General features: G+C 41.0%; 1 long non-coding RNA gene across 1 annotated transcript; it reads right to left on the reverse strand.

The window, feature by feature from the left end:
- Positions 1–1,147: 1,147 nt before the first annotated feature.
- LOC136359885 (uncharacterized) lies at positions 1,148–6,160 on the reverse strand. The gene is made up of 3 exons (XR_010743362.1): positions 5,948–6,160; positions 3,177–3,575; positions 1,148–1,847 (listed from the first exon to the last, which is right to left on the reverse strand). It is a non-coding gene; the product is annotated as an uncharacterized lncRNA (long non-coding RNA).
- Between the last annotated feature and the right edge of the window lie 19,324 nt (positions 6,161–25,484).

Consider the following 25,484-nt stretch of genomic DNA (forward strand, 5'->3'; position numbering starts at 1 on the left):
GGACACAGTGAGATGTCCCCAGAGCCTTCTCTTCTCCAGGCTGAGCAACACCAACTCTCTCATTGTCTTCATAGGAGACGTGCTCCAGCCCTCTGACCATTTTTGTGGCCCTCCTTTGGTTTTGCTCCAACAGGCCAATGTCTTTCCTGTGCTGGGAACCACACAGCTGGCTGGGTCTCACTGGAGCAGAGTGGAGCTGGGAATCACCTCCCTCAGCCTGCTGGCCACATTACTTTTGATGCAGCCCAGGATGTAGCTTGCTTTCTAGGCTTCAAGCACACAACTATTGGCATGTGTCCAGTTTTATAAACCTCCAGTGACCTTCTCTGTGGGGCTGATCTCAATCCTTTTATCCTCCAGCCAATATTGATTCTGAGGGTTGCCATGACCCAGGTGCAGCGCCTTGCACTTAGTCTTGAACCATGTGGGATTTCCTTGAGCCTGCGTCTTGAGCTCATTCAGGTCCTTCTGCATAACATTCCATCCTTCTGTTTTGTCAACAGCACCACTCAGCTCAGTGTCGTTGGCAAATTTGCCAAGGGTGCCCTTGATTGCTTTGCCTATGTCATTAATGAAGATATTAAACTCTACTTGCCTCAATATAGACTCCTGAGGGACAACACTTCTCACTGATCTTCATCCAGACATTGAGCCGTTTTCCACAACCCTCTGAATATGATCATACAACCAATTCTTCATCCACCAGACAGTCTACTCATCAAATCCATTTCCCCTCTACTTAGAGAGAAGGATATAGTGGGGAACCACATCAAAGCCTTTACAGAATCCAGATAGATGGCATCTGTAGCTCTTCCTTTGTCCATTGACACAATCACTCCATCAGAGGAGGCTTCCAGGTTGGTCTTGGAAAGATTGGATGAGAAATTTCTATAGGCATCTCCTTATTCTAGTTTTGCCATGTCAGTGAAGTAGCCTATGTAGAATTTGGTGGAAAGAAAGGAAAGCAGGTACCAAAAGTTTAATATAAGTAATATTGAAGCAGAGATTAGAAAACTAGAGATGGTGAGGCTGTAGACAAATGTTTAGTTACCTCGAGGGAAACAAATCACATTTTCTAAGCACAGAGATAAATCAGTGTGAGATCAGGGAATCTGAGAGAATAAAAAATATCTTTCTAAATAAAGGAATAGAAGTGACAGCATATGAAGTGTGAGTTTACTTGCTGTGTTGAGAAAGTTATAAGTGCCTTTCCAAGGTCACTCAGAGAATGCAATCCACATCATTTTCCTTTCAAGAGTCACCCTAGTTTATGCTTAATTAAACTATGCAAGCTCTGCACACTCTAGAAAATGCCCTTTTTATTACATTGTAGGCAATTTGCATTTCTGAAGGGCATTTGGGAACCATGACATCACCAGAATGAAGGGGTTCTGGTAGCATTCCTCCCATTTTTATTCATTTGTAATTGTTGACTTCTATTCCAAAGTTCATTTCTATTTCCTGCTTGGACATTAGCACTGGATTGTACAAGAATGCTCATTTTCCAACTTTAGTGGCTGTTTCAGTTCTTCTGACTCAGCAGCCCCTTGGGGCTGACTCATCCTCCAGTTGCAGGTGTGCCCTGACAGTTAATTCTTCATTTTAGTCCCATGAATAAAAGGCTAAGGGGTCAAGAAAATACCCAGCACCCAAAGCTGGCAGGGTCAGTGTGGATGGAGCCTGTTCTGGCACATGGATGGAGAAAGCTGCTGCATGTGTATTAATCTCTCTCTTCTGTTTCTTTCTTTTTGGTCTTACCAGTATGGAAAAAAAGTTCTTCCAGAGTTTTACGGAAAACATTGAGGACAGGATAGTGTAGGTTTACTTGGAATGCTTCTGAGAGCAAGCTAGAAATAGGCAGAGGAAACAGAAGTTAAATCAGCAACCCTGGTTAATGGCATCTGCCTACTATTTGTTTGTGAACTCTGAAGCCCAGGGGTCTCCTTGGATCCCCATCTTCTCCTGGTTCCTGCTGACAGCATTTTCTGACTCTGCTTTGTGCCATTAGCATCTGGGGAGAAAACTGCAGGCCTTTCATTTCAGAGGAAGGCTCATTACAATTATCTGTGCCTCTGTCACCTCAGGATCTGATTATGGTGCTTGGGTTGCACCTTGCAATCGTTACAATTAAGACTTAATGAAGTGAGTAACTACAGAGTCCTGCAGTTACTCCCCACAAACTTACTGCAGCTACCTCTTTCTGAGAAATATCTACTATCCAATTTTTATGATTTGTAATATTTGGAGCTTGTCCTATAAGCCCCCACACAGCTGGGACTGTGAAAGCCTGGCCAGCTCTCCTTCTCTGTCACAAAACCAGACTGGATGAGCTTGGAGCATATTGCTGGCTGAAGAAGGGTGCAGGTAGAATTAAAAAAAACCCCAATGAACAACAACATTCACTGCTTTTTGAGCTGGAAAATGATAAAGAAATCCTGGATGACAACTGTGTGGAGAGGGCTGTGCCCACATCCATGCTGAATTCCAATCCCACCCCATATGATAGAGCAGGTACAGAGGTGCAGGCAGCTAGTGTGCCTGAGCTAACCCACTCCATTGCAGGAGACACATGGCTCTCACATGGTCTGTTTCAGTGTACATTAAGGACGTACCTGACCTAAGCCAGGAGAATAAAGTGAAATACAGAAAAAACGGACACTTTAATACCTTTCTCCTACCCTTGGCTTAAAACAGAATGCATATACGTGCAGGCACACTTGCCAATCCTGTGCTGCCTTGTTAGTAACAAATAGTGATTGGTCCCTTTGCATTTCTCAGACATGGCTGAAGACAGGTATAGGGGAAAATGAAAGGTAATAGAAAGTTTTATCTTCTTGCAATTTTCCAATTTTCTTTCTTTGCCTCTGTCTTCATAACTGCTGGGAGATTGTTATGTCTGAATCATCAGACTCGAAGAACCATATGCCATTTCCCCTTAAATGACAGCTGAGATGCTTATCTTTATTGTTGTAGGGTGTCTGGTAGCAACATCTGCAGGTCAGCTGAGGACAATATGTCTTTTGATATTTCTGACAGACTATCAATGAGGGCCAGCTGGAGCCAATCATGGCCCTTTGGCGTGGTGGGCAGAGGAGAACAAAGAGGTTCTTGTAGCTTGGCACCAGTTACTTGCTGATGTGCTAACAGCTGTAGGAGTAGCAGGGGTTGAGAATTACCTTTTGAATTTGGGAGTTTATGAAGATGCTGAAACCTCAAGGCTGCCAAATGGAGCTGTACATGTCTGTCATCTGGCCATAGGCACTGGGTCTTTTCAGGGAGATTCAGTTCAGTGAGCTGAGAGGGAAGGATCCATTTGCAATATGTGGACTGTAGAGAGAGCTATGCAAATAAAGAAGAACTCTCTGCAGTGAGAAATGCTGCACATTTGCTGCAGTCATCAATAGAGGCACACTAGATTCCTTAGGAAAAAATGCAGGAATGTTCACATTTTCAGCTATTCAATTCCTTATGGTGCTGTCTTTAGTGTTTGCTTTACTGAGACTCCTCTCCAGGTTTTAGTTAGTGAACTGAATATTAATTTTGTCTTCTACCTTTGTTGTCCACTTTGGTCAGACCTGTGATAGGAAGGATCATCAGAGACAAGGCACTGTATAGATTAAATCAATTCCATGTCATTTACAGCACCAAAGTGTTCCTAAGTATAGACCTAGCTAAGTGACCTTAGTGAATGTCAGCAGTCAGTTAAGTCACCACTCAGCACTGACACTGGAGCTATTTAGGAAGTAATGAGTTGGCACAGCACACTAACTTCTGGAATAACTGGGAGCTTGCTAAGGTCTGATGCATGCCCCACATAGAGGTATAATTTAGCAAAGAGCGTGAGTCACTTCTGCTCCCAAGTGCAGCCCAAGGCATGAAGTTTGTCTTCACTAAAAGCATCTCAGGCTTGTCTATGGGTACCCTGCTGTACTTCACCTTCACTTGTCCACACTGACAGCTAGCTCAGGATTTACCCTTTAAGCTGAAAAATACCAACTGCCTGTAGTTATCCATGAACACTGACATCGAGGTAAACACTGTAGAAATTATCTAGAGTCACAGCAACTGTGACAAAATGCTCTTTCACAAGCCCTTTGATCTGCGGTAACTCATGAGTTGCTGACAGGTGTCTCCCCATGGATGGCTAAGGAGAATGTTTATTGGGTCCTCTGTTATTTGTAACAGCCTGGGTGACAGGAAAGCTCAACCCTCCCCAATCCCAAGGGGAGACAGGATCTGGATCCCAGTCCTGGCGCTCCCCAGAGCCCACACTTGGAAATGGGAGTAGTTAAGCAACCCCCCTTTCTTTCTTGGAAGCAATGGGTGGTTATTTGACACAGGCAGCATCCGAGGGTGCCCAGGTCTTTGGGGAAAAGACAGAATGTCACAAACAGTGGATTTAAATTCTTCCAAGCAACAGAAAAATGGAATGGGAGTTCCTTGGGGAGCAGCTCCTCCCACCTAGGGAGGGCACCAGTATGTGGCTCCTCTAACTTATTATGTACAAAGCAAATTTCAGTCAAAAACACCTGATTTAAATGAATAATTCAGCAAGATAAACTTGAAGGAAGATTGTTCCAGTTGGTGCAAACCTTGAGGGATGGGATTTGGGCCTTCTCTTCCTTTACTTGGTAAAACCTGGCAATTGTTGTCACTGGAAAATCAAAGCAGAGCACAGTTACAAACCATTTTGTGTGGGAAAGCAGATGCCCAGATGGCCACAGCGCCTTTCCACACTCCCTGCTTTTTGCAGCATGATCTTGAGTAGGTACTGAAATGTGACACCTCAGTGTGCCAGGCAACCCTCCAGTTACAGGCGTGACCTCCAGCAGGAATCAGTCCTGCATAATTCTGTATTTTTGTTCGTGCTCTCAAATCAAAATACAGCTTCAGTCTGAGGTAGCTTCTGAGCAAGACAGACTACTTCTTTGACCAAGTTTGTTCTCTAGTGTCAACAAATCAAATCTGAATTTGCTCAGTTTAAATGTATTTTCAGAAAAATTCACTGTCAGATATATCCTATTACACAAGTGTCTGAAAATCAAAGGAAAAACGATTAGGAAAGGATTCTCTCTTCTGTTTTTTTACTGTTTCTTCTCTCTCTGAAATCTTTCACATGCAGATGTTGATGGTTTGTCAAGCACACAAAAAACAGCTCAGTTTCTGCAGATGCAAGGAAATATAATATCTAAAGAAATTGCAAAGAGTAAAAGCAAATGAAAGATCTTTTTCAATAACGTGCAAGGTTACAGAAAACAAAGATATTCATGAACCCTCAAAAACTGAATGCAAAGCAGTGAGATTGTATTTACTCAAACAAGAGAGCTTTCTTTTGTCTCTTTGTATTTAACCCCAAATTATTTACATTGTTTCCCATGGCAGCAAATTCAATCCTTTGGAAACATATTTGCCTTTTGCAAGTAATACCCATCACAATAAAACATGACATTTGTTGTCAAGACCCGTATGGGTGTTATAGATGGAAATTGAAGGTAAAAAAAGAGCTGGTTTATTATACCATGAATTCAGCACACCAAACTACTTAACTCTTGTCTCTAGTCTTTCACTCTTCAGGTCAGCACACATTTGAAGTGTGGCCAAGATTGCATACTCCTTTTGCATGGACTAGAGATTACCCAGTAGTGGCCTCTGTGCCCAGTTAAAGTCTGGACTAGAAAATGACTGCATGTTGCTAGGGATTTGTGCCTCATCCTGCTTGGCTGCCTACAGAGACAGACCATGCAGGCAGAGATAACCAACAGGTTGTTAAATGCCTTTCAAGAAATAGCATGAAAGAACAACTTCAACTGGTGCACACCATGGCTGGTTTTCTTCCAGGCTGATGGTTAGGTAGGTAAGACAAACACCAAGAGCAGTATGTTTGATCCATGTGATTGCAGCACTGGTGAGGACCAAGAGGAATGGGAGACCAGGGAAATTTGCCCACCTAACAGGGCTTCAAGGCTGAGGCAAAGTATTGTACCAACATAGCACTTCTGGACTGTTAGATCCTCAGGTCTTCATGCTGCACATGTTTTTTTTGGGGTGGGCATCATTGCACTGCACACTGATGCAGATGTCCCACTGTGCTTCAGTGACAATAAATTTGGTGTCCTTGGCAGAAAATTCAGAAGTAAAGAGATCTTCCTTTTTGCTTTCTGACTCTGTGGAATGAAAAGATTATTTCAAAGATCCTTACTTCCCTAGTTCTCAATTCCTCTGTTGACACCTGAGATTTACGATAAGCAAAATCAGAGCAGCTCAGGTAGTGGAAGGAGGGAGCCCTGTTCTGGAGACAGAGGTGGTTTCTGACCAGGCAGGACACATTTGTGCTAAGCCATCTCTGCTCCTCTCTTGGTGCAGCCCAGGCCCAGAGATAGGGTGGAGTAACCATGCGGACATGTACTGCTGCTGAGGTGGTGCTGGCTGGGGAGGACAGCAGAGCTGGATTTCATTGAGTTCTTAGCTGTTTAACTTCCTAATAAATTGCGTAATTATGGTAGGTCAAGAAGCGACTTGGGCTCTTCAGGTGGGAAACAGACCTGCAAATACCAAAGGACTTCTGCTGCAAATTGTGAGGAGGGAAGAGTGGATGGGAAGAGTAAGTGGCCAAAGAGATATTGTCTAGATGGATGGGAAGGAATCTAAACCACCTACACAAGAGGGGGAATGGGTGTTTTGCTCTTTATTTGTATACGCTTTCCTGCTGTGTTCTGAGCTTCTGACTTCATTCCCTTCTGTCAGGCAAGACATTGCTCTTTGTAAACAACTTCAGGGAATACAGTCAGAGTTTTGGATAAATGGGTTCATTCAGTCTTCTGGGATTTCAGGATGCAGATTTAGCCCATTCTATTACTCATTTGGTTGCTCTTAAGTACCCTGAACCATAACAATCTGACATCATGGCAATATAGTCAAATATTCCCAGAACAGCAGTGGAATACACAGCATATGCTGTGAAAACCTTTGCACAGTTCAGCCACTGCATATTTCCACCTAAGATTTGCATCTTGCCCCATTGTGTGGTTGAGGATAATGGAAATCTGAGACAATGTTTTCCAGCAGTTTTCTTCTAGTACTAATTTGCAGTTCTGAGAGGGCTTTTCACTCTGAACCCTGCATAATCCCCAGAATTGCAAGAAAAATATGCTTAAGAAAACTAAAAACCAGTAAACATTGGACTTTTCCCCCTGTGATTTTCCATACTACCAGTCTAGCTTATGTTTCCAAAGACCATCCATTTATTTCCTCCTGGCTGTTAAAGCTGCTTTTCTCTCTTATTCCTTCTTCCTACAGCTCTTTCACCCTACAACTGGTGTGGACAGCTAAGATGAAAGAAAGGAAAAATGAATGGAGAAAGATGGGAGACCTCTACCAGGAACCTCTTGCAAAAGGAAACTTGAGGTATCTCTGTGGTATGAAGGTAAGAAGGTGTTTTGAGATGTCTTCCTCTCTTTGTCTTTATTGTCTGTCAGACAGACAATAGCAGAACTAAAGCATTTCAAATCGTTCCTGAGACTACATCCCTTAAGCCTTTATGGGGTGGTAGCATTCAAATGGGGCTGACTTTTCCCAGTCTCTGCCAGCCCCATTTGAATGGGAACCTCTCATCCCATTCCCAACAGCAGGCTGAGCCACGTGAGCAATTTTTCAGCAAAGTAAGTCCCAAGGGCACTTCTTGCCCCTTCTGTGTTGGTTTGATTAATGGGCTGGACTGAGCAACATTGTCTTCTCAGAGCAACCTGACATCACTGGGAGGGTGCAGTGGCTGCTTTCCAAAGCCTGCAGCAGGGAGCACTAGGGCATAAGAGCTGACTTACAGAATTGTCCTCACACGCAGTGACAAAGGAAGCAGGGACATCAGCCACAAAGAGACCAGGGCTTTACAGGGACAGCTGATGATCTACAGCAGCTGCATTTGGTTTGCAGTCAGTTCATGCTACACTTCAGATGTTTATGTGTCTTTTTTGGATTTTTTTTCTCTTTTATCATATCCACGGAATTATGCACATTGTTCCAGTTGCTGTGTGTATTCCAGCCTGAAAAATTGTTCTCTTTCAAATCCCTGGTGGCCTGCTAAAGCCCCAAAACAAGCTGCAAGGATTAATTCCTCCCCAGATAAGATTTTCCTAAACCCTAACAGATAATTTGTTTGAAGTTTAATTTTAGTCTGTTATTACACACACGGGCCTTATCTTCATTCAGAGTAGTTAGCAAAATTAAACAAGCCTCTGCAAACAGGAAAGGGAAGCACGAAAGAGCCCTAGCACATAAGAAACACTCAGAGTTAAAGGCACTAATGGTAGGCTTATGCAGTGCTGGCAAGTCTGAGCCCTTAGGGGACTGGTGATTTGTCATGCTCTTCATGACCCAAGAAGAAGAGGTGCATCCTCCCCTCTGGGATCTCATGATGCTCAAGCTGCCTCTGCCGTGGCCCATGATAGGGTACACCTAAGCCTTGTCCCTCCTTCTAGTTAACAGGATGCCTCATCCCATGGTTTCCCGACTCTCGCCCTTCTCCTTACATTGCAGCAGCTCTGAGTTTGCTCCCTAAGATGCTGAAGAAATTGCAGCAGCTGTGCTCAGTGGAACAGAGAAGAAAAGCAAGGCGACATCACACCTTGTGCAATCCACTGCACAAGGTTGTATCCCTATTGACACTCTGTAAATAGGATTTGGGCCCTCAGTCTCAAGGCATAGGAGGGTGTCTGAACACTTTAGTAGTGCAGTGTACTTCTGATCAGGGTGATGTTTAAGGCAATATCTAGACAGCTGCAACATTTGTGCTATTTCACCTCAGTCATTAATGTATGAACCAGAGCTCAGGTGAGAATGTTGGACCTCATATATAGCCTTGTCATTACAAAAAGCAAGACTCTTTTCAGGAAGTGCTCTGAAAGTCTCCCTTCTCCACCTACAGTTGTATAAAAATTCCAGATCTAGAAAAGAGAAAAGGGACTACTATTACTAGTGACTTTAACCAACCTAGGAAAGGAGCAATGCTGCTGATCTCTGCCTTAAATCAGTTTCTTTCTTCTTCAGCACTGCTGTGACCACCTAGGTCCCTCTAGAGAGTACATAAGCAATTCTGCTGCACTGGAGCTGAAAGGGATATTTGGAGCTCTTCAATTTAGGCATAGGATTAGGCCTCAGCACATGATACTGAACACCTGAGTCCACAGGTCAAGTCACTTAGGGCTACACTGAGAGGAATATCAGGAGGATGCCAATATGTCCCTTGAGCATCAAACCTCTTGCACTGCTCTTAGGCAGAAGCAGACACCTCAGAAGAGATGAGAAATTGTGGTGGCCATTGTCATATTTCCTAATCATCCAGATGTATTATCAATGTAGTCATCTAATTTATTATTTTCCTATGGGTATACAAAATAATTATGATTAATGAAATTAATAATTTTTAAAGGAACCATTATAATTCAGACTCTTTGTAAATCAGTTGAATGAAAATTAAGCAAGCCAGTCTAGATTAAGGTTGTACAGTAATCTCCCATCCACAAATTCTATCCATATGTAATAATATAAGTACATTTATAATGGTTAAGCAGCTATTACAGTGCTTACAGGTCTGCCACATACATTCCAAGGACTAAGTAAAAGAGAGTGAATATCTCTAGTTCCTCATAAATGTGAAAAATCCAGTCTGTTTCTACCACCAAAATGAAGACTTGTTAATCCTTGTAAAGAAAGCCTTGTGGCATGGGAAATCCTGTATCCAAGTACCAATATGATGCATCAATAAAACCCATTGAATTCAGACATTATGTTTGTTGATGGAGAATTGACTGTGCAATTTCATTTAGGGCAGCCTGCTGAAAGAAACTCCAAGAGCCAGAGTTATCTTCATTCTCCCTGCCTTGTAATATGGGTGAGTTCCGTGTAACTCTACACAGACTAAGAACAATTTTTCTGCTGACTAAGTATTACACAGCAAAAGAACAAGAGGCAACAGACACAAGTCGCTGTAATGGACATTCTGGTTACATACAACCACAGAGCAGGTAAGGTTGGGAGGGAGCCCATCAGGTCATCACTTTCTTCTATCACCAGAGAGAAGGAAATCATTCATTCATTCATTGTGGTGAAACACTGCACTGTGTTGCCCAAGGAGGTTGTAGGATCTCTGTCCTTGGAGACAGTCAGAACCAAACTTCAGAAAGCCTTGTTAACCTGACATAACTTTGACATTTCCCATACTTTGAGCAAAGTGTTGGGCCAAATGAGCTCCAGAAGTTATTTTTATAGTTCTATGATTTTATAAGACACAAAAGTGCTTTTGATGCACTAGTTGACAACATTTTTTTATATTACCAGGAGGGAGCAACACGTTTTAGTTCACATACATGAATACGCACACTATGCTGGAGGACTAAAGGCGGGACAAAAAATACCAGACAGGCTTCAAATACCTACAATGCAATTTCACAACTTCAGAGAGCAGCTTCCTGCTCTGGGTCATGAGCATGGCTGTTCCCTAGAGGTTAGACAATGTCTTTTGTAGAGCATCTGACAGACCAAGTTCTATATGTAAAAGTGAAATTGGAAGTAATCTGATCAGAATTATATTTTCAGGCTTTCTCCTTGCACTAATTTTATGTACTTCCCCCCCCCTTCTTCTTCTTTTTTTCCCCTGAAAAGTATATGCTGCCTCCAAACAGATTAGGTAGTAGTATGTTCATCCAGGAGGTCACTAAAATCGGGCCAGTTCTTAAAAGATTATTAGCAGTAGGTAACAGTTCCAAAATATTTCTTTCCATAACATTTGGGGGGGGGGGGGTGTTAACAAAATGAGCTATTTTGATAGCAAAACTATTAAAAATAGTATATATTCAAGTTTCTGTGAAAGCATTACAGCAAATCTACTGCTGCATGTATGTTCCTCCTCTGCTTGCAGTCATGCCAGCCTATTTGCTATAAAGAGTAACAGCATGTTGTAACTTCCTACTGGGAAAAGGAAAAGAGTATTTTCAACAGCAGTCTGAGTAAGATTGTAAACAACATAACAAGCTGTGGAAAAACTAAAGCGATGCTCTCTTGCTGAACAAAGACCTCCAAACACAGATAAGCAAGGAAACGTACCTGGGTACCAATATGGCTAATGCAGATAGGGGCTAAATCTGCATTTCTCTGCTGTGGAACTACACACACCTTGTGAGATGCAAAGCATGCTTTTCATAGACTGAAAGCCATTCTGATTTAAACTAAACATTGTAACTCCATCTCATTAGAAACAAGATTAGATTAGTCTCAGATAGAGACTGAGATTTAGATTAGTCTCAGATATTTTAGGTCTCAAAATCCAAGGTTCAGGTGACCAATGAAAAAATCTTCCTCTGTTTCAACATCTTACTTTCATATGCCTCTAAACACTTTGAAAATGTGAGCTAGCAGATGTTGCAGCAGCTCTCTTATCAGAGAGTAAAAATGAGCTGAGGCACAGACCTCTTGTTAAAGACAGCATGAGGAGAGTCCTGGTTTATTCCTCTGTGAAGCTTAGTCATCTTAACTCAAACTATTTGCTGACTCTGACTGCAGCAAGCTCCCACTGTAGGCTCCCTTGCAGCCTCTGACTGCTGGTTATTTCCTGCTAAACCATGACTGCAGGTATTAGTTTGCAGACTCTGACTGCAGGCTTTTACCTGCTTAGACTGTGGCTGCAGGTTTCAACAAGCTCTCACTGCAGACCCAGACTGACCTCACAGCAGTGATTCTCTCCCCAGCATCCTGCTTCACGATTCTCTCCTTGATGCTCCTCAAGGCTCGTCCTGCCTCTTTTACCTCACTCATCTTTATTGGTTATAGCTGTAACTCATCAGGGGTGAGGCAGTATTTGTTAATTAACACAGCTGTTACTTATCAGAGCTGAGGTCACCTGTGTTCCCTTCTCCTACAAGTAGAAATTCAGGATTCAGAGACAAAGAGGCAGAAAACCTCTCAATGTTGTGACTCTAGTGAGCAGATGACAGGGCAGCAGGGAAATACCAGATATTTGGATTGCCAATGGTATTGATATCAAAACTGGTTTCTCATTACTGCAATCACTTTATATATATATATATAATTTTTTTTTTTAATTCTATACTAATTATTTAGAGTCATAGCTAAGCTGTTAGTTTTTGTGGGGAATCTGGTGCTCATGGTAACAGCACTGGAGAGTTAACTATGTTTTTCTGAAAGCACATTTCAATAAATCTTTATGCCAACAGAGCTCTGGGATCAATCAAACGTCCACATGCTGTCCAAATAAACCACATTTTCTGACCTTTTGGGCTTGATCCAAAAGAAAAACAGTGCTGCAAACACCTCAGATGTTTTGGGAGCTAAATTCAAAACTCTTATTCTAACGTGGGGTCACCTTTAGCAACTTCATTTACGGAAAAAAAATTCTCTCTGATCAAGAGAATGGTCCTGAAATCTATAATGGGATCTGATTTGTGTGGTTTGTTTTCATCTGGGATTTTAAGACTGTTGGTTCTTATTTCTTCATATGCTATTGATTTGTGTTCCCTGACAGAATAAGCACCAGATTCATTTACATGAATAACCCCTGGGGCTTGAAATGCCCCAGTACTCTAACAGAACACCTCATTTTTATTTATTTTTGTGGCAGTGTATTTTCCCCCACTGGTTACCAACTGCTCTCATCCTAACATTATGCCAGTATAAAACCTGGGAGCTATTTTAAATCACTACCTTAAAAAGCAAAGACAAATGGTAGCTAAACTGGCAGGCATGAACCCAACAGGAGATGTGAGAGTGGAGTTCAGTCCCACATGGCCTCTTGCTGGTGTGGTGCTCATGGTCCAGGTCACACACACCAACACAGCCCTGCTGCCCACAAAATGTCTGTGGGACAACATCTCAGTGCAGCCTGCATGGGACAGGACAGCTCTTTGCCTCTTATGTAGATAAGCCACAGGGTAAATGCTATCCTGTGAACTTCTCAGCTTCATGAAGTTTTTCCATCCTTTTCTCATAATTGGCTTTTCCCCATATCTTCTTCTACCATGCTTAGTTCTTGTAAAATTTAGGAAAAGTATGATATATGTGGAATGGATCCTTGAGCAGGGCATATTTAACAGAACAGGCAATACTGCTGCAGCTCACTTGGAGGCTAAATATTATGAATCAGAGCCTTGAAAAGTCATGATATCATGCCATTTTTCACTTACATACAAGATAATGTAACAGCCCTGATTCTGTGTGTTATTTGCAGTGTGCAGCTTGCTCTTCCATGCCAGGACCACTCCACATGGGCTGGGAGCTGAGTAGCTTCGTGTCTAGCATTCTCCTGAGAATCTGCCTCTCCTCAGCCTTCCTGTACTGCTTTCTCCTGTTGCTTGGGAGGTGTTTAGTGCCTGCATTCAGCCTTGCTCTCCGGTAATGCCTTAGTGCTTTCACTCTGCCACAGGAATACACTTTCAGCTCAGCTTGGTGTTGCCCAGGTTGCTTCTGCACCCTTTGTAAGCTGTTAAGGGGCTGGTTCTTTTACCTGTCAGCCTCTGCTTGGCTGTGTTTTAGTCTCTGAAGGATTAAAAGCACCATTACTCTCCCTCTTCCTCTGCATTGCGCCTGTCCTTCATGCCTTGTGCTTGCTGCTTGGTGAGCAGGCATTCCCCACTGAGCCATTCTGCAGCTGCACACCAGCAGCACCACCTGAGCTGCTCCATGTGTTTGGACTGGCCATGCTTTGCATCACAAGCTTGAACACACCTTTTGCTCTGAAAAGGGGGCAGTCAAGATCCCACAACCAGAATTTAACACACCACCAATATGTTCATCCTGGTGTATGATGGAAAGAACCACCTTCTGGCTTTTCCCCAAGTAATAGCTCCCTTTTCTTTTAGCCTTTTAATTTTCCTTTTGTTTGTTGTTGTTTTAGTCTGTTGAGGTGGAGCTAGTATTTGTCTTTTTATATTGAACTGTTCCTATTGTATTCTCAGATGGATGTTCAATGCACTTGAATCAGCTTAAGCCTATACCTTTTATGTCCCTGGCTTTTTATCGTAGGTAGTCATCTTGTTTGGTCAATTCTTGTGCTAGCATTAGCTGACATTTTTTGAAGTCCTGCTTCATGCACCTGGCCTACACAAGAGACAGTGGTCCTCGCTGCCCTCATTTGAGAGTGAGATTGGGACCATGGGTTGGCCAGTGACGGATCTGGGGATCCAGGCAAGGAAAGCCTCTCCAGCCTGGAGTTTTATAGTTATGAACTAGTTCCTCAGTCAGGCCCTGTTCAAAGGCACATAAAAAAGTCAGACAGAAAAAGGGCCCATCTACAGTCAAAGAGCTGTAGAGAAAGAGAAAGAAACACAAAGACGGGGAGAAAAATACAATGCAACAAAAACAAGGAGATTTAGAGTAGATTCATTGCTAAGAGGGAGAGGATGGGAAAGGGAAGCTGAAATCTAGAAAATTACTCCGTAGGCTAATAAAGAGCATGTACTCAGATTTTAATTGTCCTTCGGTTAAACTCTTATGCTTTTATTTAGAGTTAAGATAAGGAAGGTGGACATGCCAGTATATAACAAGCTGGTTTTTGGGGCTTTTCTTTTAGATCTCGCAGATCTAGGGATAATATTTTCTGTATTACTTTTGGGGCATCTCTATACCACTCAATTCTATGTAACCATGCCACAGAATACAAAAACTTCATGAACTCCTGTCTCAAAAAGAAGAATTGAAACCTTGGCTTTTCTAAGGTCAATGAAAAAACTCTATTTCACTTCAGTGAGAATTCAGGATTTCATCTCAGACATGAAGGTTGTTCAATATTGAGAATTCTGTGAACTTCAGGTCATCACCAAAGCCAAATCTTGGGATTCAGGTGGTTTTTTTCTCTAGAAGCTAACGTAAGTTGGCGGGAGTTTCTCTCATTCCTCATAAAACAGAGAGGCTGTTCCAGGGTTAGTAAAAAATAAGCTGCAATTTTTCTTACTCTGAAGAAGAATTTCTGTCTGTGGTGTAGCAGGGGTAGGTTTCACAAAGGTGATTAGAAAACAAGGATTTGTACACAGGACTTTCAATGAGGACGTTATCTCCTCTAAGCCGAGAATTCTCTTTTTTCCTGGCTGGGGGGAGCAGTGCTTTACAGAAAAACACAAAGGCAAAATAGCCATGTGCTCTGAATAACTTACATTCAAATTAGATTGACAACATAATGAAAGCTGAATAATGTTATATTTGGAAGTCATTGATAAAAATCATCCTCAGCTCGTATCTTGAAAGGATAGTAGGATGAGTGGTTATCTATGCCTCTGCTACTCTACTTCTTCTTTCACAGTCATTTTCTTTTCTCATCTTGCCTGGCACTCTTCAAAAATAACCTCTTTAAGATATGAAATTTATCTTTATTCTTTAAAAAAAAAAAATCCTCCTAACTTTCTGGATGGACCCTTATAATGCTCTGATAATGTTTTAGAGTTGGTGTACTCAAATCCTCACTGATTTCTGGGATGGGTCTTAAATCACACATTATATACTCTTATCCACCAATACTCTGCTCTGGATTTACAGTTCCAGTTAAAGTTAGATCTGTGAAGGAAGATGACATCTTGCTGCTCCCTATCTTTTTAAAATACCAAATCGATTTAAGGGTTTAACTTATTGTTATAGTTTATCCTGAACCTTCTGAATCAGTTCATTGAATTTTAGCTGTAGCTGTATAAAATTCTATACACTGAAATTGTTTGGTCATACTGAGAATGTCTATGCCATGATCCATCACTGCCACTAACTGCCAGCAATAAAGAAATCCTCCTTTATTCTCCATTCATATAAATGAATCTCTAAAACTATTATTGAACACCAGGACTACATCTTACTAGGCTTTAATTTTTTCTACTTCTTTTAAGGAGCACTTAATATTTACCTGAAATGCACTCATTGTTGAGTGTCTTCAGTAGCTGTCAAAAAGACACACTGTGAAGATCCAACAAAATACAGACTTGTAAGACTGACTGTAGTAGTGAGCAAGATAATGGAAACATTTATAAGGCAGATTACAATTCATTTAGGAATGTGATTTAGTAAAGGGAAAGCTGCCTGCTTCTGCTAAAAGAGGATCATTTATGACAAATGTATTAGGGTCATTTCAAAGCATTGCTGAATTGATAAAGATGAAATCTTTGACATAATTCATCCAGATTTCAGGAAAGTATTTGTTACAGACTGTACAGGAGATCAATTTACAAGGTCAGAAAGCTGAGCACAGGGGACAACTCTTGAAATGGAATACAAATTGGTTGAGGTGTGAGAAACAGATGGTGTCAGTAAAATGAAACAATTCAGGGTGCGATGAGGTAAGGATTTGCCTGAACGTGAATACTGAATACCACACGATTCAGGTCCCAAATCATTTGTTGCGCCAGGAATGTGGACATGGGCAGGTCTTCACTGCTTTAGAATGAAGAGACTTGCAAACCATTCTGTGGTGATTGATTGAAAACCATGAAATTGCAAATCATGGTGGAGAAACCCATGCAGTAAATGCACTTCTTAAGTCCTCTATGGACAGCAGAAAAATGCCTAAAATTCACAGGTGATTAACCACTTCTACCTGCTTTTTAACACCATCTGTGCACCTTGTTAAATACCAAATTGAAACAGATACATTTTCCTGGTGTGTCAGAACCTACCCAACAACTAAAGTTGAAAAAAATGACATTGTGCTGTTAGTGAAACCCATGCACAATGCAGAATTGGAAGTACAGAGCGCACTCTCCATCAGCAAAATGTCCAAGCAAGCACCTTACTAACCAGGCTTTAACTTCTTACTGAGTGGATTTTTTTCTCCTTGCTTTAGGAATAGACTGAGAAACAGCCTAGAACTGAGTACAAATATGACTGAGAACAGTAAGCTCATAGGAGGGTCCTAAAAACTAGCAATGTTCCAATAAAGATTAATTTTCTGTGTACACAGATTGGCTCAAACATAAGGGGCCACATAACTCAATACACTCTGTTAGACAATATGTTGTTGCTTCTTTTAAAGGAGAAAGGCTACACATCCTAAAGTTTTGATGGGTTTAAAGTTTTCACAGCATTTAGAGTTCCACTGCAGAACTCAGCTTCTAGCCTTGAAGTTGCTGGAACAGTGTGATGCTTTTGGACCACAGCTCCAACAATGAAAGCATTAATTAATTTTATTTACTCCACCCTTTAAATGTATGTATTTCTAAAAACAAATATACTTCTTGTTAAGTAGAACATTGATTTAAACCTTAAAAGGTGACAGAGAAAACTCTACATGAAGGGAGTATTTTTGGAAAAAACATGTAGAGTTTGACCTATTCAGCTGAGATCTGAGTGTCTTTGTCTCCTTATTTTTGGATATCACACCGAATTGCTAGTACACACCCACAAAACTACATCTTGTGCTCTGCGGGCAGGTTTCGGGAATCTCACTTTTAAAAGACAGTACATGTGAACCAGATGGCTAAAGAAGGTACCAGCGATACACACGGCATGTACAAAGTAATTGAAATCCATTTTTGCATTCATTTTAGTATGTTTGGCATAAATTGTGATTCAGAAGCTGTTTCATAATTTTTATTTTAAGCTGCCTCTGGTGAACAAGGCAAGGGCCAGGGAGGGACACTTCAGCCTATGATTTCTGCCTACTGCTGAATACAAGTCTGAGCCTTCAGCCACTACCTTATCTAGTTTTATGGAGTTCTTCTTAGTACTGACTGTTTGATGCTTCCACTGATTGTCAGAGTCAATAAGTAAACATACCAGTGACATACGACTTCTCATTATGACCAGGTAATTCTATTTTAAATTGATTCAGTGACCAACAAGTATGGTGAAAAAAACCCACAGCTTTCTCAGTGAAAGAGTTTCTTTTTAAAATAACCAGTAACAAACCAAGAACAAAAAGGAAAAAGGTATGAAATTCAAAGGTACTCAAGCAGTCATAAATAAATTATATTTATAGATCCACTTTCACTGGAATGATAACTTAAGATCATAATCTAATCAGTTAAATGGATAAGAAAAGTGAAATTCTGGGGCAATGTCACAACTTTTCCATAATATCTACATCTTGTCCAGAGCAGTTAAAGGGGAAGCATATACTTGCAAAATGCTCCTAAACAACCTGGTAGTACTCGGTATAAGAGCAATTATCTGACATTGAACAGCTAGAATTCACACGGGAAAAGAAGCAGGTGGTGTCCCCCATACAAGAGAGCAGCAGGAGCAAAGAGACAGTCACTCTAGACAGCATCTACTCCAATGGCTCTTGTGATAATTAGAAGGTTCTGTTTCTTTCCATTTGATTCAAACCTGGAGCATAAAAACAGACCCCTTAATTACTTCACTTAAATTTGTTGTACTTTTATAACTAAGTCTTTGTGTGAAGTGAGAGAAGTTATATTCTTTCTATTACAATCTCATCTGGGATGAGAAATAACGCTTCAGCTCCTTGATTCAACTGCTTTTACTAACTGGACGAGTTTCTAGGGAGATAAGAGAATGCTCACCAAGCTTCACTTAAAAAAGGTGGAAGCTGAAGCCCCAAAAATCTGTGTAATTTGAACATAAACCAGGCAAACTTAGCTCAGTGCCACTGCCATTCTAAAGCATGCAGTCAGGGTTTGATGAGAAATTTCCTCAAGAACGCAGAGAAACTGCCCACCAAAGCTGAGAGATTTTGGTTTTCTCCAGACAGATATTTTCAAATGAAAAATTATTTTGCTATGATCGTCGCAGTAAGATCTGTTTCAATCTCAATTTTTGGTCTTTGCCAGTGGGCTTTCTTTCTTTATTCTCTCTAAATTGACTAGGAAGAAAAGGCTCAAGCTGGCTGTACTTTATGTATCCAATCTTGTTCTTTGCTTACAGTCTGCTGATTATTGGCCCATATGTAAAGTGGTGGTCTTCAGGCTGAAGAGTCTAGTATGGTCACACAGCAATAAATATCTCTGCAATGGTCTGACAGTTTTGAGGGATTTGTCATACCCCACCAGTTGAAAATTGAACCTACACATCTGAAAAACCACTCATGTGTCAGATTTGATGGCAGTACTGGGTCACTCTTCAATTTCACAGTAGCAGAAAGTAGCGTGAATTTCCCACCTGGATTTTTAGTAAAATGAACTGTTTTTTATCTTTTTCTAGTGCACTCAGAGGAACATAAAATGCAGTACATGTTTGCTTAGTATCCATCAGTTGTGCCTGTCTGAGTCACTTGACAAAATATTTTCTCTGATCTCATACTCGATTTTTAGTTACACCAACAGCAAGAAAATTTTAAGGAAAATAATAATAATGCAGGAGGGCAGTGAGAGACTTTCAAGTCTCTCTTGAGAGAATCTTGACAGGAGGAATTTGATGCCTCTGGGAAAACAGAATTCATTTACACTAACTCTATTCAACTGTAATGACAAGCCTTAAAACAGGCTCTGAGGTGCTGTACTTGTTTTCTTTACTGCTGTCTTTTAGTTCCTGCTTAGTTTTCCTTATTCTTATGGTGTGGGAAGAACCACAAATTCTGCTGGTGAACACAAATTGTTATTAATCCCTACATGGTTATTTGCTATTACTAGGACAGACAACAGCGCTCAACTTTTCCAATACAGCCTAGATCAAAATAAATAATTTTACAGAATTTAGAGAACCGAGATCCTTCATGTCCAAGTTGGATTTGAGAGTCTCATCCACAGCCTGGTGTTCCTGGGGGACTTCACTGAAGACCATACTTGGTGTCAGACTAAGTATGTCCACAAAAGAAAGTGTTTGAACTGAACAGTTCCATATAATGGGTGTTTGCTAGCAATTTTTAGGGCCTGGTTACCTGCGCTAATACCTGTGCCCACAATTCAACCAATTTTTTGAGCATTTCTACCCTAGGCAAGCTAGAAAAAAACAACTGTTTTCCAATGAAGACTTTGGTATCTGGAGGCCAGAGGTTTCTCTAGACAGCAGTGTGCCTAAGAGTTAGGTGCTGCAACATCACACAGCTTTGGAGAAACCAGGCTTTAAAACAAAATTGTTCAAAGTGCCTGCATATGAACTTATGCATAAAATATTACTACGAGAAAATCTATACTACAGAACATTCTTGACTTGGGATTTTTAGTCACTCAGGAAACCTTGAAGTCAGGACAGTTCTCTTGGTTATATGTGTTTGCTCATTTCCAAAATCATTTTGTTTCCAAGCTTGCAGTCTCTCCTCTGCCCCACCATCTTACAGCTTTCCCCTCAATTCTTTCCATGAGTATCCTGCCTACTATCTGCACTCCCTCTTAACTGCAGCTTTGCCTTGGTTTTCCCCCCTTCTTTGGCCAGACCTCACCACCAAGTTTCATCCTTGTCTTGGTTTGGAAAAGACAGGTGTCTGCCAGGGAAAGATGGAGCTTCCTCTAGAATGGAGAATGTAATTCCCCTCCCTCCTAATTATTATAATTTTGCAATTAAGAGCCTTCAGGCAAAGATTTGGGAATAGAAATAACAGTTCTTTACTAGGAGTATTTAAAAAATACAAATGTAGTAAAGCAAACAATCAAAAAATCCTAGAAACACTGACAGAGTCAGAATACAACCTGACACCCTGGGTCAGGGTGTTGGGAGGAGTCCAAATACCAAAGTTCTCCTGAAATAACAGATGTGATTCTGTTTGAGTAGAGATGATCCTGTAGAAGGGTCCACTGGCAGCAAGATGGGTCTAACCTTCCTCTGGGAATCCAGTGGAAAACAAGCTAGGCTGCAATGCTGAATTTCAGCTTTTATCTAGGTAGGAATGCTTGGCTCCTCCCACTGGGTGAAGCATCTCACAATGGGAGGATGTAATGTGTAATGTTGTTGGTAAGCCTTAATGGCCCACTAATAGAAGGTAACCCCCTGGAGTGAGGATGGGTCCAGGAAGAGATCCACCTGGTTTTAACAGCTGGTCCATTAACAGAAGGCACCCACCCCCTCCCCCTTGAGTTGAAAGAAAAAACACCTCTTCAACTGCTTTCAACAGATCGGGAATAGAACACATGCTTTTGGTTATATATTGCAACTCAAGACAACCCTAGAGTTGGTATGTGCGGATCATAGTTTGTTCCCATCTCTTCCCCAAAATTTTCTTTTTTTCCATTCTCTTTCTAGAAGAGAGAGATTTTTTTCCACTCTCTCTCTAGAAGAGAGAGATACTCTACTCTGAATTCCAGTATTCAGTTGCACCAACTAACAGTCATAAGATAGCTTAAAAAAGGCAAAAAATAAGAAAATAAAGACTACCTCGAATTTTAATGCTACAGGAAGCATCTAATACACAAAGGAAAGCAATATGCTGAAGGTCTGAAACCATTGAAGAGGAAAAGAGAAACACCATCATTTTAGTGATCTTTGTTGTTTGCCTAAGATGTGTCCTTCACGGACTTGACTGGCCACAAAAGGATTCAACTCAAATTAATAACTGCTAAACTGCTTCTGATCTGCAGATCATACTGTCCTGCTGACAGATCATGCATGGTGAAGTAGAAGAGATGATACAGGATAGTGAAACCAGCAATGAACCTGAGAAAATTGAGAAGGTGCAGCTGGAATCTAAATGGATAAAAAGCAGCCTGTAAAAAAAGAAAGGGAAAAGTAAAGTAGAAAAAACAAATATGGGAATAGACAAAAGCTAAACATAATGGCAACCCTAACAAACACAGTATACTTCCTCCAAAATGTGTGCACAAAGTTTTGAGTATATGGTTAACATCAGATTAGCAAGAACAAGAAAAAGAATAATGGCAATATAAATTAGCAAGAGTATAAAAATGAATGTTTTATCTTTGATAGGTTATATCCTAATTCAGAGATATTTAAACCCTGATTAAATGGAACCCTGAAATATCCATGGAGAGTCAGATTGAATCATCCTTGAAAAGACAAGCACTACATGTTTTCATTACATTTCAGTTATGTAGCCTGTCCAGATCTTACGGATTTACACGGGGGTTTTACTCATATATTTCCTTGCAGTTGGACATAGATATAATGCTGATATTAGTGCAGCAGACAAATGTTGACAAAAAGAAGCAGCAAAATTTGAAGGAATCCCTTTGTTGGCTTACCTGTGGATACAAATCCAGGCTATTTTCTTTCTTAATTGATGACAAAGATGCTGATTTCTGAAAGCTGTGTTTAAGAAATGTTGATTAAATCTCCTACAAATGAAAACTGTTGTTTAAATCTCTTACATATGTTTACCTAAGTACTTGCATCAATGAGCCACAGTAGCTTAGATCTGATTCTGAATGTGTAATTTGTCCAGGCCAAAAAAAAAAAAAGTTTTTTAGAAAGTTTGGAGCTTTCTTAATGAAATATACAAAATGCTTAGAGAAGTGGAGGGTAATCTGGTGAAAAGACAGATGAAATCAAGATACTAAGGGAAAGATTGATCACAAAGCAGAATTGCAGAGAAGGAAGATGAAACACTAGAAGCAGATAAGTTTATCTAGTGAATGTATAGAGGAAGAAAGCAGAAAAGATAACAGATCTAGAGACAAAGACAACGGGCTGGTAGCTGAAGAGGAAGTTTGAGAGATGATTTTTTTGTCTCAGGCATTCACTGTGTTCCTCTAATACTCGCAAGGCAATGGTGCAAAAGCAATCACTGCAGCAAGCAGGAAGAAAACCAAGACAACCTGTCAGTTTTGCAATTAAAACAGCAGGCTAGTACTCCTGAAACCTGCAATTTTTCTGCCTGGTTTTGTTTGAAACTTAAGTTTTCTTGGGCAAGGCAATCCTACTCTCTTCAGTTTCCTATTTAAAAACTAGGGTGATAGTATTTCTTTCCTGTCATCTTCTTCTTAACTTGGTTGTCTGAGTTACAACAGGACCCATATCTCAATTTGTTCCCACCTAGAAGCTGGTTCCAACTGGGACTGTTACACTGGGGTTTGCAGTAACCATGGTGTAGTGGTTTTGGTTTGCTAATTTGAATTTTTTGGCTAATGTACTAATTAATGTAGTCGGTTTAATGTTGGCTAAATGCCAATGCACTTACTTAGAATTATTTACTTTTTTCTGTTGTGAGATAGGATTAGGAGAAGAGCAAAGCTGGCTTAAAACTTTAGAAAGTAAAAAGAAAACTTTCTTTAAATAGAACTAAAAGAAAAGGAAAAAAAAGAAAGAGAAATATCAGAATAAAACATTTAGAACACTTTTCCTTTTTTTACTACTAGTAAAAACTGCTAGTAGCTTTTCTTAGAAAATCACTTCCATTGGTGGCTTCTTACCTCCTTACTAAATATCAGTCAATGCAAAACTAACACATAGGGGTGAGTAAGGCAGAAAGGAACAGAAAAGCCAAAGAAACTGACAAGTCTTGATATCAGGAACTAAAAGTGATTACTTAAAAATACGTATTTGAGTTCTTTTAGTTTCATTCTGATCCTATCAAATGTACTTAAGGCACATTTCATCTTATTTTTAATTTATTCCCTTGAATTTTACTTCAAAAGGAAGTGGCTATTCTCATACCACAGCTTGGGCTTTCTGAAAAGCATCAGCTCTCATCAGCCTTTTGATAAAACTGTAAGAGCTGAAAGCATTGAGAGTTCCTTTTGTTTTAATAACCTCTCTTTCTTGAATATTTGCTTCTCATTTGAATATTTATCATCAATAAAAATTAAAACCTTATGTTTGTGAGGAGTGTGAGCATATTTGGGATTAAAATGAGTGACATCCCTCACAAAAGAGGGCTTTTGAAGGGTCATCTTTCTTAAAGTAGTGCTCTTTCTGCAAGAGTATTCTGAGTCTAGCATGCTACATAACCAAGAAAACGAAGGAGAGAAATTCTGTAAATGAGAAGCAGAACTGGGAAAAAGATTCTGTTTGGTTCATCTGCACTAGCAGTTGTACAACTTTAACTATTAATAACTAAGAAAATAATTTCGTTTCTAATATAACTAAAAATTCTTTTAAGCTGTGGTTTAAATTATAGGTTTTGTTAACTTAATTTTCAATATTTGCTATTAGCCTGTGCAAATAAGGTGTTGTTTTCAGAAAACATTTGCTGAGAAGCATGCAAGGAGATGCAGGACTGAATATATCACACACTTAAAAACATAAACTACAGAAAAATATGGACAAATAGCAAAGACAAATGTACTGTCCGTAGCATTAAAGTTACAGAATGTAACTAAGTCAAAGCCTAGAGACAAGAAACAGCTAATACAGGAGAAAATGGCTTAAAATTTGGAGAAAATATCTAAGCTAATAATTTGCAGGTGAAATGTATGAACTCTGTAACTATCCAACTAAAGTTCCATATTAAAGCTAGCTGCTCTCTTGGACCTTTTTTTTTTGTTTGTTTGTTTTCTTCTTTTTTCTTTTTTTTTCCTCCCTTTTTTTTTCTTTTTTTTAAACTATGGAGATAACCACATGCATTTATTAAAATTGATAACCTTCCATTCAAAGAGAGTTCCTGCTGAGTTTGGATATGGCCTATGTTTCTTTCCATATAAGCCATTAATTACGCACCTGGAACAGAAATGTTCTCAGTGGCCAAGGCATCACCCGCTCAAAGGGATGTGAAGCTGTCAAACGGGGCTCTCTAAGCCATTTTAGAGAACAGAAGGACATTGTGCCTAGACACCAAATCGCAAACAAATCTTAACAATGGGTAAATTGTGGTAAGGAACAAGGAATGCGTATTTTATCTCGTTGTCTTGTGCTGTTTGTGATGATATTTAAAACAAAGAGTACTTGTTGGTTAAACTGCTCAAATACTCCGTGCAAGTGTGCTTTACTCTGTCTGGAAAACGTTAAGTCGTGGGGACATTCGCCGTGTCAGGAGCACACTGAAGATCCCACATGATGTATCCCATGGCAGACCTGGCCTGTGGGGATGTTGTAGCCATGGGAGCGGCCCAGGGCACGGCTGCAGCAGAGGCATCAGGGCGAGGAGCGCTCCGCTTGGGTTTCAGTGCTGATGGACGAGCGTCTGTGCCCACGGGGAGATAAGGAAGCCAGATCAAGTCCTGGGTCATTAGGTTATTTACACTTAGTTAACCGAGCGACAACGGAGATCTGTGCCCGGAGTGGGCAGCGTTCCACTATCACGTTTTGAGAAGGTGGTTGCCTTGTCGTCCCGCTGCGGCCTGCATTACACACACAACACAACTGCGTACATAGTTTCGTTACAGATATATGTTACACATATAAAAGGCTAAAGCCTGCCTGATGCGGCTCCCCTCATCCACCAGTCCTCTGGCCATGCAGAGCCCGGGACGGCAGCAGCGCCAAGCGGTAATGCAGGAGGAGGAGGGCCCGTCTCCGGCACACGCGGGCAGACTCTCGGCAGGTGCCGCCGGCCCCGCCGCTGTGCCCCGCCGCTGTGCCCCGCCGGCAGCTCGGCCCCGCCGGCAGCTCGGCCCCGCCGGCAGCTCGGCCCCGCGGCGGCCGGTCCCGGCGGCGCTCGGGGACAGGGCGGGCCGGCAGAGTGGCCGCAGTCCCCGCCTCTCCCGCGGGTTGCTCGGCGA

Source organism: Sylvia atricapilla, chromosome 4, assembly GCF_009819655.1.
Source record: "Sylvia atricapilla isolate bSylAtr1 chromosome 4, bSylAtr1.pri, whole genome shotgun sequence".
In the NCBI taxonomy this organism is placed as follows: domain Eukaryota; kingdom Metazoa; phylum Chordata; class Aves; order Passeriformes; family Sylviidae; genus Sylvia; species Sylvia atricapilla.